The sequence below is a fragment of the Neofelis nebulosa genome, chromosome 3 (assembly GCF_028018385.1).
Source record: "Neofelis nebulosa isolate mNeoNeb1 chromosome 3, mNeoNeb1.pri, whole genome shotgun sequence".
Taxonomy (NCBI): Eukaryota; Metazoa; Chordata; class Mammalia; order Carnivora; family Felidae; genus Neofelis; species Neofelis nebulosa.
The window spans coordinates 8,893,558-8,905,960 of NC_080784.1; positions in this window are offsets into that span (position 1 = coordinate 8,893,558).

The window sequence follows — 12,403 nt, forward strand, 5'->3', positions numbered from 1 at the left end:
TGCTCATCTGACTCCTAAAAGCTAAAAAAAAAAAAAAAAAAAAAAAAGGAGCTGAATCTGCCTTGTCTTGAGCCTTGGGAAGGTAGAATTGTTCCAGGTGTTTCTGCACAGACAACTCCCTACCTGCCAATACTGATCCATAACTAGAATATGATTTCCCAATTAAACAACTCAGTAGAAAAAAATTGCAAGAGAGAACACAGTCACCTTTGAAGCTTAAATTATTTGAGTGGAAGGTCAAGTGCAAACGTCTTTTAAAACCCAGGAGCAAACTAAATTGAAGAATTGAAAAAAGGTTGAAAAATCATGATGGAGAAAAGCAACACATTTGGGATGATAGATTTAAGAAGCCAAATGTGTTACTAAGAAGAGTCCTGAACAAGAAAATATAAGATGCTTGAAGATAAAATAAATAGTATTGTGTTACATGTCCACTGCTGTGTAACTAATTATCTCCCAACTAAGTGACTTATATTAATTTTATCTCATAGTTTCTATGGGGCAGGAACCCAGGGGAAGCTCAGCAGGGTGGTGTTCTGACTCAGTCTCCCAAGAGATTACAGTCAAACCATGTGCCAAGGCTGCGTTGTCTGAACTTGACTGTTGCTGAACCATCCACTTCAGAGTGTATTCATGGCCTAGAGAGAATGAAAGAGAGGGTAAGTGCTCCATGGAGAAGCCAAAGCCTTACACATTTATCTGAGCTGACGTGCCATCATGTGTCCCGTACGCTGCATCAGACCAGCCTTGGCACAATCTTTGAGGGGTCTTCACAAGAGTGTGAACACCAGGAGGCGGGGACCGTTGGGGGGCATCTTCAAGATTGCCTGCAACATGTACTATAGAAGGAAAACCTCTAGAGTTGAAGGAGACTTGAATCTGAAATTTCCAAGAGCTCAATTAAGGCTGTGTAAGAAAACATGCACATCTATTCAGCATAAAAGGCTTGAACACCAGATACCAAGTGAAAACCAAACAAGCTACAGTGTTAAACTTATTTATTACTACAAAGTGGAAACCTCATACCTGCCGGGGACTTATCTCCGCAAGAATCTAGAGCATTAACAGGGATGGGATCTACCCCCTAAAGAGAAGAGAGGACTGCAACTCTAAAGTTCTAGATCAAGCCACGACAGCCCATACCTCAGTAAAATAGAAACTTGAGTTTAGAATGTAGACCATTCATCTCTCCCATGAGAAAAATAATTGAGAAAATACATTAACCAATGACCAAATAAAGTGCTCTACAGAGTTCGAGACATGGGAAAATAAAGAAGAAAGGGAACAGAAGCATTGTGGGATGCGTTTTCAGGAGCATAAACAAGTGTCAAAGAAGGACTCCTGAGAGGGAAGCATAGAACACGGTATATTTGGGTAGCGGCCCCCACATTTCTGTGGTTTTTGTACAACAAAAACCTAGTCCTTGCTTGACTATTCTAGTCATCTTCACCTTGGGTGACTCTGCCAGATGGCTGACCTTATGAGGCCTCTCAAATTTCGAAGGCACTTAAGTTTTGTGGTTCTGCCATCGTAAGACAAATGCTTTTCCATGTTCTGGGAGCGGTAGAGAGAGGCTATAAAAACCGCACAAAAGCTTTTTGCTTACTCAGCTTAGAAATGATCCCCGTGATTCTACATACATTTCATTGGCCCAAACATGTTCCATGGCCTCAGCTGAGCGCAGGGGAGCTGGGAAGTGAAATACAGGAAATAAAGTAGAACTGTATATCGATGAGCCCTGATGTTACCCACCATGGTGTCAGGTGAGGTCCCCAAACGTGGGGGTAAGAAAGGAAGTGAACCATAGTCGTGGGGCATGGCAGGGAAATGCGAAGAGGTTAGAGAGAAAGTTCTTTGAAAGGTATCATCTGGTCGGTAAAGGCAGGAGGTTATGTGTCTTGATTAAAGAAGGCCGTTTTTACCTTGCCTTCATATAAAAGTGTGCTTCTCTAGGGGACAGCAGGGAAAACGACGCTAACAGCAAATGGAGTGAACAGTTGACATGGCTTCTGTGGATCCTTCCCAGAAAACTAAGACAGGAAATGACAATATAAAATTAAACATAGAGCAAGGTGGAAAAATAAAAGCAATTATACAGGACATTAAATGAGATGTCAGCAAATCAAAACTCTCACATTAGAAGAGAAAACCTGTAGGCTGGTTTCAGGAAACAAAGCTTGAAACAAGTGGGTCAAGAAATGCTGAAAACAGAGGCAATTGCAGGCAATTACAAAGCAAGTGAAAAGATTGGAGATATTAACGTCAGACAGCGTAATTCTTTAAGATTATTAAACAAGGAGCTGAAATCATCATTGACACCATGCGTTGACTGTGCATACAAATCGGTGCCAGATGCTTCTGTTGAAGTTGTGTTCATTTTGGAAATGTTCTCATCCTAAGCAGCGTGACGTTCTGGTGTTTTCTTCAACTTGGTAGATGACTTGTTGGAGTATAAATATTTCCAGGATAGAAATAGACAGCTACTGATGACCAATATTTCAATTTATTTAAAGCTGTCAATGATAAGAAAGATCGTGAAGTTCTTTGTTTGTCAGACCTCTGGCTCTTGACCAGGACCTACAACGAACTCATCAGTCCAGTGACGAGACCCTGTACCTCAGTGTAAGACACGGTACCCTTCCTCATTTCTCTAGTGTAGTTCAACTCTCTGGCACTTTCTGGGGCATGAGCTGAAATTCAGTCGTAACAACTTAGTTTCTAATTGAATTGGACTTTGTGTTGCACACAATGGTTCCAGGAGGCAAATGTATTGAAAACAGGAAACATTTAAATGAAACCCATTCCTTTAGACTGGGGCAGCTGAGAGGTTTTTTTTTTTTTTTTTTTAAGATATTATCTCGAAAGTTCACTTGTTGGGTTTACTTGGCTATGGAAAAAACATCGCAGAGAATATGAAATTACATGGAAATGGCTGGTCTAATATAAACAGAAGTATGTGGTGCAGAATCTCACGAGGCCATGGGGGTTTGAAAGCTATTTTGTTGTTGGAAGGGAGGCTAATTCCACAGGCTGCCCACGAAAGGCTTGACGGGACACAAGACGGGCCCCAAGACAGAAAAGGTGCTGTCTGAAGTCCTGAAACTATACTTTATTTGCAGTAAACTTAAGGGCAGCAAACTAATCAGGCTCCTTTGGTGATAAAGAAAAAACTGGCAGACGGCACGAAGTATTTTTAAACGGAAGAGATAAATTAACCTTTGCACATTTTAGTCTAAGGGGCGCACACAAAAAGGAACTAATGGCTAGAGAAACATTACAAGTTCACCCCGTAAGCCTGCTTGAAGCAAATAGCAGATGGGCACGGTGAGGGAAGCTGTCTCAGGAGTTGTCCTGAAAGGTTAAAATCCACAAAGACAAGTAAGAGAGAAAAACGAAACTTGAGCTCACTTCTGCAGCGGTCCTTCCTTTCAAATAGGACTATTGTTCACAACATTGTGTGCAGAAAAATACACGGAAGGCTGCCTGCAATAATGTTTTAAGTTCACTCGGTTACCTACAACTTATTAAACTTCTGTTTGGAAACTGTAAATGGCCTTGAAGCCTGAAAGGCCACTTCTGGTTCAAAGAGATCGGAGGCTACATTCCTGTTCCTTTATTATTATTTTTTATCCCAAATAGCATAAGCTTCTCATAGACATCATTCTGTGTTTAACCAGAGACATTATTTTGAAGTTTCCTAGGGATGAGCTTAGAGCCGCCCCTTAGGGGTTGAGGTGGGAAGAGGAGGGTCAGGAAGTGGAAAAAGGATTAAGGAATTGCAAACATCTGGCTGGATGTTTTTGTTTGTTCTTAGTACTTAGGGATAGTCTCCTTGAAAAGTGAAAAGATGACTTTCTGAAACATCGTAGTTCATAGTTTGAAGCCTTTTAATAACACATATGTCTATGTTGGTGACCCAAAGAATTGCTTTTTTCAAGCTTAGGCAATTATATGATCCAAACTTGGTTATCTCAGCATTGTAAATTACTAGAGGAAATGAACGGACACACGTTTACTCAGTGTTTTCTTCTGAAAGTAACCATGATACGTGGAAAATTAAGACAAAGTCTAAGAAAACTGAATGCTTTGGAAAGGCTCGGTCAAGGAGAGTCAGTTAAAAAAGGTTGTCCAATTTAATCTGAGCAAGTCAGCTACCAATGTTTGGCTGCTATGAAATGTAGCAGAAGAAATTGTTTTCTTCAGACTATTTTGCAAGTGACTTTAATTTCTCAGTCCTTGTTAAGGGAATAAAAACTCCAAAACAAAGCATTGCTGGTATTGTATATGCAAGAAAACCAAGATCTAACTCCAAAGACAAGATCTTGTTCCTACAGCAAAAGCCAAGTGAATTAGTAAACAGGCATATAAAAATGTATATTTAAAGAATGATTATATTGTTAATAATTTTCACTTTAACTTTTTAGACTAATCAATCACGAAGCATGAGTTCTGATGATCTGTGGTAAAACCCTTCCATCCCCAAAGATTCAGACACAAATTATACCATGGGCAGAGTTTAAAGCCCCCTTTTATTTTAATGTCATTAATTTTAAACAATGAAAATTAAGTACCTCATACATTTCACACCTATTGCATGGGGCAAGTGTAATTTGACAAAGAATCTGGATTGAGGTTTGTTAACATTTTCATTCAGAGGGTGCCATTTTCCCCACACCTAATTCTCTTCCCACCCAAATGTTTTTTTTATTTTCATGGAGATTTTGTATTTTTATCTGAAGACCAATAACCCAAAATGCCATTAAATTTTTTTTTTTAATGCTTATTTATTTTTGAGAGAGAGAGGCAGAGTGTGAACAATGGAAGGGCAGAGAGAGAGAGAATCTGAAGCAAGCTCCAAGCACTGAGCTGTCAGCACAGAGCCCAACATGGGGCTCGAACCCACAAACTGTGAGATCATGACCTGAGCTGAAGTCGGACGCATCACCGACTGAGCCACCCAGGCACTCCCAAAATGCCACTAAAGGGGAAGTCATTGTATATTTTTCTTAGTAGAAAGCATCTTCACAAGGATTATTGAGCAGTTACCTGGTGGGTGACTGATAAGTCCTGGTTAATGCTATGACCGTCTTTGAAGCCCTTTCCAAGTTAAGGCATGCTTATCCTCAGCATGTTGAAAAGGCAAATTGTAAAATGTGACTTCCTCGAGTGACTGTGTTCCCGTAAACATCACAGACATAAGAGGAGTTGGGGACAAAATGCCACCTACCTGGTGAGCAAGGCCTCCCTTGCTTCTCTCAACTTAGTAACAAAATTCTTGTGAAGACCCCCTTCCCAACCCCCCCACCCCCGCCAAAAAAAAAAAAAAAAAAAAAAAACCCAAAAAAACCTGACACCTGATACTTAGTGTCTGGGAGGAATTTGCCCAAACTGGAGGGTTGAAATAGAGTTCTTAAAATGCTGATGATGGACTGGTCTTTTGCTTTCTTCAGTAAAGCATTCCAGTGGACCTGAGTAAAATCGACAGTCACGGTCCCCGCAAGGGACCGGGCAGCTCTCCTCTCCCTCGTGGGTGCAAGTTGTGACCCGGAGAGGCCAATACTCTCCTCTTCCAGACAGTGCCAGTCAGCAGATGTTGGGTGATCGTCTCTTAAGAGAGCATCCCTGTGACTTTCAGGAACTAAGAAAAGATCGTCTCTTAAGAGAGCATCCCTGTGACTTTCAGGAACTAAGAAAAGATCGTCTCTTAAGAGAGCATCCCTGTGACTTTCAGGAACTAAGAAAAGATCGTCTCTTAAGAGAGCATCCCTGTGACTTTCAGGAACTAAGAAAAGGGTTCAAAGAAGACAATGAGGGATGCTTGCTCTGCCTACCAAAAATTCAAAATAATTTAGGCTAAAATGTCACAGCACTGATGAAAGAAGCCAAAGCAGATACGTTTAAAAAAAGCAGATAGCCTTGGAAACAATCAATGATGCGTAAGAAAGTAACACATGTATGGAAAAAGTATGCCACACACACAGGTCATGTGAAGAAATCATTCTTTAAAAGTATTGGTAAGGCAATTGGCTAAATGATTTGGGCAAAAGTTCAACCATACCCTAATATTTCTGTTGGTTTAAAAAGTTGAATTTTGTAAATGCCACTAAGGAACCAGTTGTTTCATAAAAAGATTTTTTTTTAAGATGGAATGATTGATATTTTATGTCATAGATTCTCTAGCAAACTTATTTTTAAGTTTGTCCCTCCCCCCCCCCCCCCCCACCTCTGGATAATTTTACTTCTTTATGCTGGACATTCTGCTACTCTAGGAATTTCATATCCTAGGAACAGAGCGTGTCCAGGGTAATTATCATTGGTGTTATTGTTCAAAGGAGCCTCTGAATGTACCTACCAAGAAGTCATGGATGTGGAAGAGAAAAGAAGGATGATGGACTTGCCCATAGAGCATTGTCCCACATAGAGAAGAGAGACAGGTTCATATCCCAGCCTCAGTCTTACGGTGCCTTGTAGACATTCCTCCGTGATTAATGACGCCATTTTCTCTATCGTTGACATAGTTCTGAAATACCTTCTAATTACTGCAAAGAGAAGGCTGCTTTGCAGGAAGGACATAAAAAAAGCAAATAAAGGTTTGACTCATGAAATTAAAAATTGTTTGCACATAGAGACTTTATGAAGTACTTAACAAGGCTAATAGAAAACAAAAAATAGATGCACAAGTAGATAATCAAACTTTTGCTCTTCGATTGCTGTTTTAAAAGTTCTTACAATTTGGTAGGTAGAGCAACCCAATAAAAACTGGCAAAGAGGAGGACTGTCACGGAGAAATAATACATGAAAGGATATTCGACCTCATGGTTGATCAAAAGAATTACAAATTAAACCAATTTAAGGTGCTTTTCACCCCCAGATTAGCTGAGATTCTTTTAAAGATAATATTTGTGGGGTTGCAAGGAAACTTTAGGTCTCTGGCAAAATTGTACAGAGAGAATCAAAGGACACATCTTTCTGGAGGAGTTTGTCGGCAATATATATCAAGTTGTCCAGAAGGTGAATACACTTGTCCCATAGATGTTACAGATAAGAAGGAAATAGAGCTAGGACACCATGTGTAAAGAATTAGAGGTCAGGGGCACCTGGGTGGCTCAGTCGGTTGAGTGTCCGACTTTGGCTCAGGTCATGATCTCTCAGTCTGTGAGTTCGAGCCCCGCATCGGGCTCTGTGCCGGCAGCTTAGAGACTGGAGCCTGCTTCGGATTCTGTGTCTCCGTCTCTCTCTGCCCCTCCCCTGCTCATGCGCGCGCTCTCTCTCTCTCTGTCAAAAATAAATAAACATTAAAAAAAATTTTAATAAGAATTAGAGGTCATAACTGTAATGGGGTGAAAATCATAAGCTAATTAAATAAGTGTTCAAATGTAATAGAGTAATTAGAGATTTTTGTTCAGCTGTAATATGCATTTATGCAAAATTGAGACCTTGTGAAGAAAAAGTTGACACAAACATTAAGCACTAAATGCGTGAAACAAATCTGTACAGGCCCTATGATCCCAGTTTTGTGTATTCATGAATAGAGTCCTAAAACTATGTACAACACAACGTAATGATTAAGTTTGGATAGTATAACAGGCCACTTTAATGTTCTTACATGTATATATTTCTGAACGTTCTACTATAAACATGTAGTTTTTCCAGATACACAGAGACAGTAGACCAAATAGGTTATATTAGATGTTTAAATGCATTCTTATGTCATGTTATTCCTCCTCTTAGATCTTCTATCCTGTTAAGTAAGATTTGTTCTTCAAAATCTAGAATTTGTTTTGTTTTGTTTTTTCCTCCTGTTTCCTACTGCTTCCCTTTCCACCTATATGTAGTACCTACCCAAAGCAGGTAGAGACTGATTCTCAAAGGAAAGATCTCATGGAACTTGACTACGCAAATCGATCTTTCCGCACAGGAGTAGACAAAGGTGGGGAAAAACGAAGTAGGTTTTCACCTTATGATGGGTCGAATTCTGGACTAGACACACACAGTGGGGAATTCAGTAAAAGTTTGAGTAGCCCCTCTTTGCACAATCCCCCGTCGGGGCCCTCGTATGCACTCCTGCATCCAGTCTATGCAGCACCCCCGACGGCGGCGTGGTTGAAGGAGTTGAGGCTTAGACAGGTCACAGGGCCCCACGGCCTCTGGTGTGCTCTTCTCACCTTCCCCAAAGGAACGTCCATCAGAACAGGCGATTTCGGTCGGTCTGGTTTTTGCATTTCATGCTGACAAAATGAGATCCGTGAAGGTGGGTGGCCTTTAAAATGCAGTTTTAAAATACTGTTATTTCCTCGATGGAGATATTTTTCCAAGATGAGATGGCTTAGAATTTTGGATAGAGACCCAGCCCCCTTGAAACTTTGAAATCCAGCCTGCAAGGTTCTTGTGATCATCTAATCAAAATTTGTACGCAGGCGTGTTTTAGTTCAAGACCAGGATGTGTAGAAGGAGCCATTTGACAAGAGGATCACGTGATTACCGTAAACTAAAAGCAGCGCCTGAAAGGTCAACTTTGTTAATAGAGTTTGGGGCTGGTTTATATTTTTTATGAACATTATAGGAAGTCCTGTTTTATTTTGCCTATTAGAATTTTTAATTCTGTGTGCACACACTTTTTGCCCTGGTGTTTTTATAGTTTTATTTTTAAATTCTTGACCCCCCCCCCTTTCCCAAGCTCTTAGTATTTTACACTTTAACCTTTAACCCTTTTCAGCAAACTATGCTTTGAACCACATTGACTGAACCTTCTGTTGTCTATCTTTTATAAAAGGTACTCTGTATTTCAGTAGATCTCTATAAATTTCTTTTCTTTTGAAGAAAGAAAGAGTAAAAAATTTCAGATCTGCTAGAAATGGATGAAGATTCCCAAAATAGCTATTTCTGAGGGTATTTTTTTTCCAACAGCTGTTGAATAGTTATTTCTAATCTCATAAGTAAGTTATATGTTGAGGGCATAGTGTTGCCTCCTTGGTTCAGTTTAAAGCACAGGAACTTTATGCATTTCTCTGACATTTTCCAGATCATGCCTTTTAAAAATGCAGTAAGAATTCACTCATAGTTAATGTTTGAAAAGTGCTGATTTAAACTGAATTTCTCAGATTTATGAGTGAAGTGCATTTTCTTAACAATGAAGGAAATTCATACCAACAGGGTGGGAGAAATTCGTAAGTTGAAATTTGAATACAAAGTTTATTTTCAACCTAATGTCATCGATACTTAGATGCTTTTAGGTTGTTTTTTTTTTTTCACATTTGTTGCCCTTTTCTGTATATATTTTTTAATTTTAAAAATTAAATTAAAACTGTCCTTCATTCCTAGAATATTTATCTTGGTCTTTCAGAGCCTCTAGACTGTGTGTGCCTTTTGACATACTAAAGGCAAAGAGTTGGAATTGATATATTTGAAGTACAAAGTCTCAGGACCTAATTTGACCATAAAGTGTGACTGAATTCCAAAACGCATGATGACACTGTCTTATATCATCACAAGTGGTGATGAATTAAGGTTTTAAAATTTGATACTTGGCTGAATTCTGACATTCTCTTGTTTTGCTCTCTTAGAACTCTGTTGCAATTGGTAAATGAGGCTGAATTTCTGGAGACTTTGACTGTGATTAAAAAGGATTTGGCATTTGAAACTTCCAAAGATCATGGGAACGACTTAGGGATCATGCTTTATTTGCACATGAACATTTGTGGCCGTCTTGCCCAACAGTCAAGGAATTAAAGAAATTCTCTTTGAAATCAGCAACTGTGGCCTCGCTTCTTGGTCACCTATGGAATCCCAGTGCCGAAGGGGGGTCGTGAGCTTGTAACTTTGGGAAAATCATGTATAGATTGCCACACTTAACTCTAGAGTTCCTTTTCCCAAGTTAACAACCATATTAGCGACGTGTGAAAGCAGCAGGCAGTTCAACATAAGCTCATTACAATAGGAGGCGTCTCGATGTGCCAACTATCTAGGCAGATAAATTTAAGACCCGTGTTCCCAGCAAAGTCCAGCTTAAACATACATGTATTTTATCATTTTTACTTACAATTCAGTAGAGCTGTTGTTTGAAGACTCTCTCAGGTAGAGTTTGAAGTATAGCTTGTTGTTCTCGAACTAGTTATTCTCTCTGAAGGTCTTGCTTATTCTTCTCATGTACCAACATCTAACCCTATTTGGGTATTCTGCCTTGAAATAGATACTTTTTTGGTTTCAAAATGTTTGATTCCTGTTTCTTTCTTATCTCTTTCTTAGCAATTAAAATTCGCACACAAAGAGAAGTTATTAAGGGGGCACCTGGGAGGCTCAGACTTCAGCTCAGGTCATGATCTCACGGTCAGGTCTGTGGGTTCAAGCCACACATTGGGCTCTGTACTCGACAGCTCGGAGCCTGGAGTCTGCTTCGGATTCTGTGTCTCCCTCTCTCTCTCTGCCCCTTCTCTGCTCACGCTCTGTCTCTCTCTCTGTCTCTCTCAAAAATAAACATTTTTTTTTAAAAAAGGAGTTATTATGGAGTGAATTGTGTCCCCTCCAAATTCAGATGTTAAAGTCCTAACTCCCAGTGTTACTGCATTTGAAGATAAAATGTTTAAGATGGTAATTAAGGGTAAAAGAGGTCGTAAGAGAAGGGCTCTGATCTGATAAAGCTGGTGTCCTTAGAAGAAGAGACACCAGAGATCTCATTTCTCTCACATATGCACAGAGGAAAGACCTTGCGGGCACAGTGAGAAAGAAACAAGGCAGCTGTCTTCAAGTTAGGAAGAGGTTTCGCCACAAACTTCTAGAAACAACATTGATGGCACCTTGATCTGGGACTTCCAGCTTCCAAAGCTGTAAGAAAACAAAATTTCTGTTGCCCAAGCTACCCACATGATATTGTTACAGCAGCTGATCAGATTAGGCCGGGGCAAAGTTGTGTCAAATGAACTGAGTTCGTACAGACCCCTGACAAAAATTAGGCGCGTCTAGATACGGAAGCCTTCTCCCTGCAGATCTCAAGTCTTTGTAAAGCTAGTCTTCGTAAGGGAAGAGAGGGTCATGGTATACGGATTTGGTCCAAGAATAGTGCCTCCTGGCTGGAGGGAGGGGGCTGATTATAAATCCAGCCCAGAGGATGCTTTCACCCTGCTCAGGCTGCGTTGTGTTTGTGCTTTGGTCTAAGGCTGTCAAATAGGCAATTGAAAAAAAAAATCTAAACATTTTCCCATAAATCCTGTTTTAAGCATTCTTAAGGCTGGGGCACCTTTGCACGGGGGTTAAGAACTTGGTCCCTCTCCTGATGAGAGCACCGTGACCTTGGTCGGTGTTCTGAGCACACTTGTCCCCTGGTCCAGGAGAGGAGCTGTAATGCTCCAGAATTTCGGCACGTGAGCCACAGCTGCACCTGTGGGAGATGATGGCTTTGGCAGAGAGCGAGTGGTCGTTAAAGTAATTCGGTCACGTAAACCTCCTAGTGTAGGGCAGCGATTTGAAAAAAAGCACTTGTGAAGAGCCTTTTAAAAAAGAGAATGTTCCCCCCTCGATATCTTCCCGTGAAACAGACGAAAGCCTGGCTGCCCAGGACTTGGCAGAACATACGCTGACGGTCACTGTGGAAGCGGGAGGGATGCCACCCCTCGTGGTGGCCAGCCCGGGGTTTCTTAGGGACTCTGCCGCTCTGCTGCTCGTCCCCAGAAGAACTTTAACGGTTCAGGGCTGCAGATTCGCTATTTGTAAGAACGAGAGGTCGATTTCTATCATCGCTAAAAACCTCTCCCAGGTCTAGCTCAAATTCCAGAACCATCTCGTTTGTTGAAGAGAACTTTCCCACCTCCACCATCTCTTCAGCTTAATGAGGCTGCAGATGGCCCAGAGCACAGGCACTGTGTGTCCCCACACCGTGGGGATCAAGGGGACTTTGCTCGCCTGAGCCCTGGAAGGTGACTTATGACAGGGGCAACAGCGCTTGTCCACCTCTCTCACTCAGGGCGAGACGGTCTTGTAACTTGTTTAAAAAAGGTCACAAGGAGACTCTCAAGTTCTCTGAAATTCATGGAAAAACACCTGCTTTAAGTGCAGAGATGAGGGCATTCTTTGTTTCCCCAAGACCTCATCAAAAGCTACGCACCGTTATGTGAATGAGGTGGCATCAGGGTTTTGCCACGTGCACAAGTCAAGACGGACGTTCCTTGGTGCCAAGGATCCTGCGTCTTACGCCAGGCTTTTCCCAGTGGAACTGTCACATCACCATCGTGGTATTCGTCGTGTTTACTCAGGTTTACACCATAATCCCAGACCTGCCCAGCAGATAGTGTGACTTTGCCTCAGCCATTCTTGTTCCCCAATCGCAGAAATTTTTCCTGCATGTGTCAGGAATCCACCCTACTTTCTTTCTCTATCGCTGTCCCAGCAGGTCACATGAGACCTCTCCCCC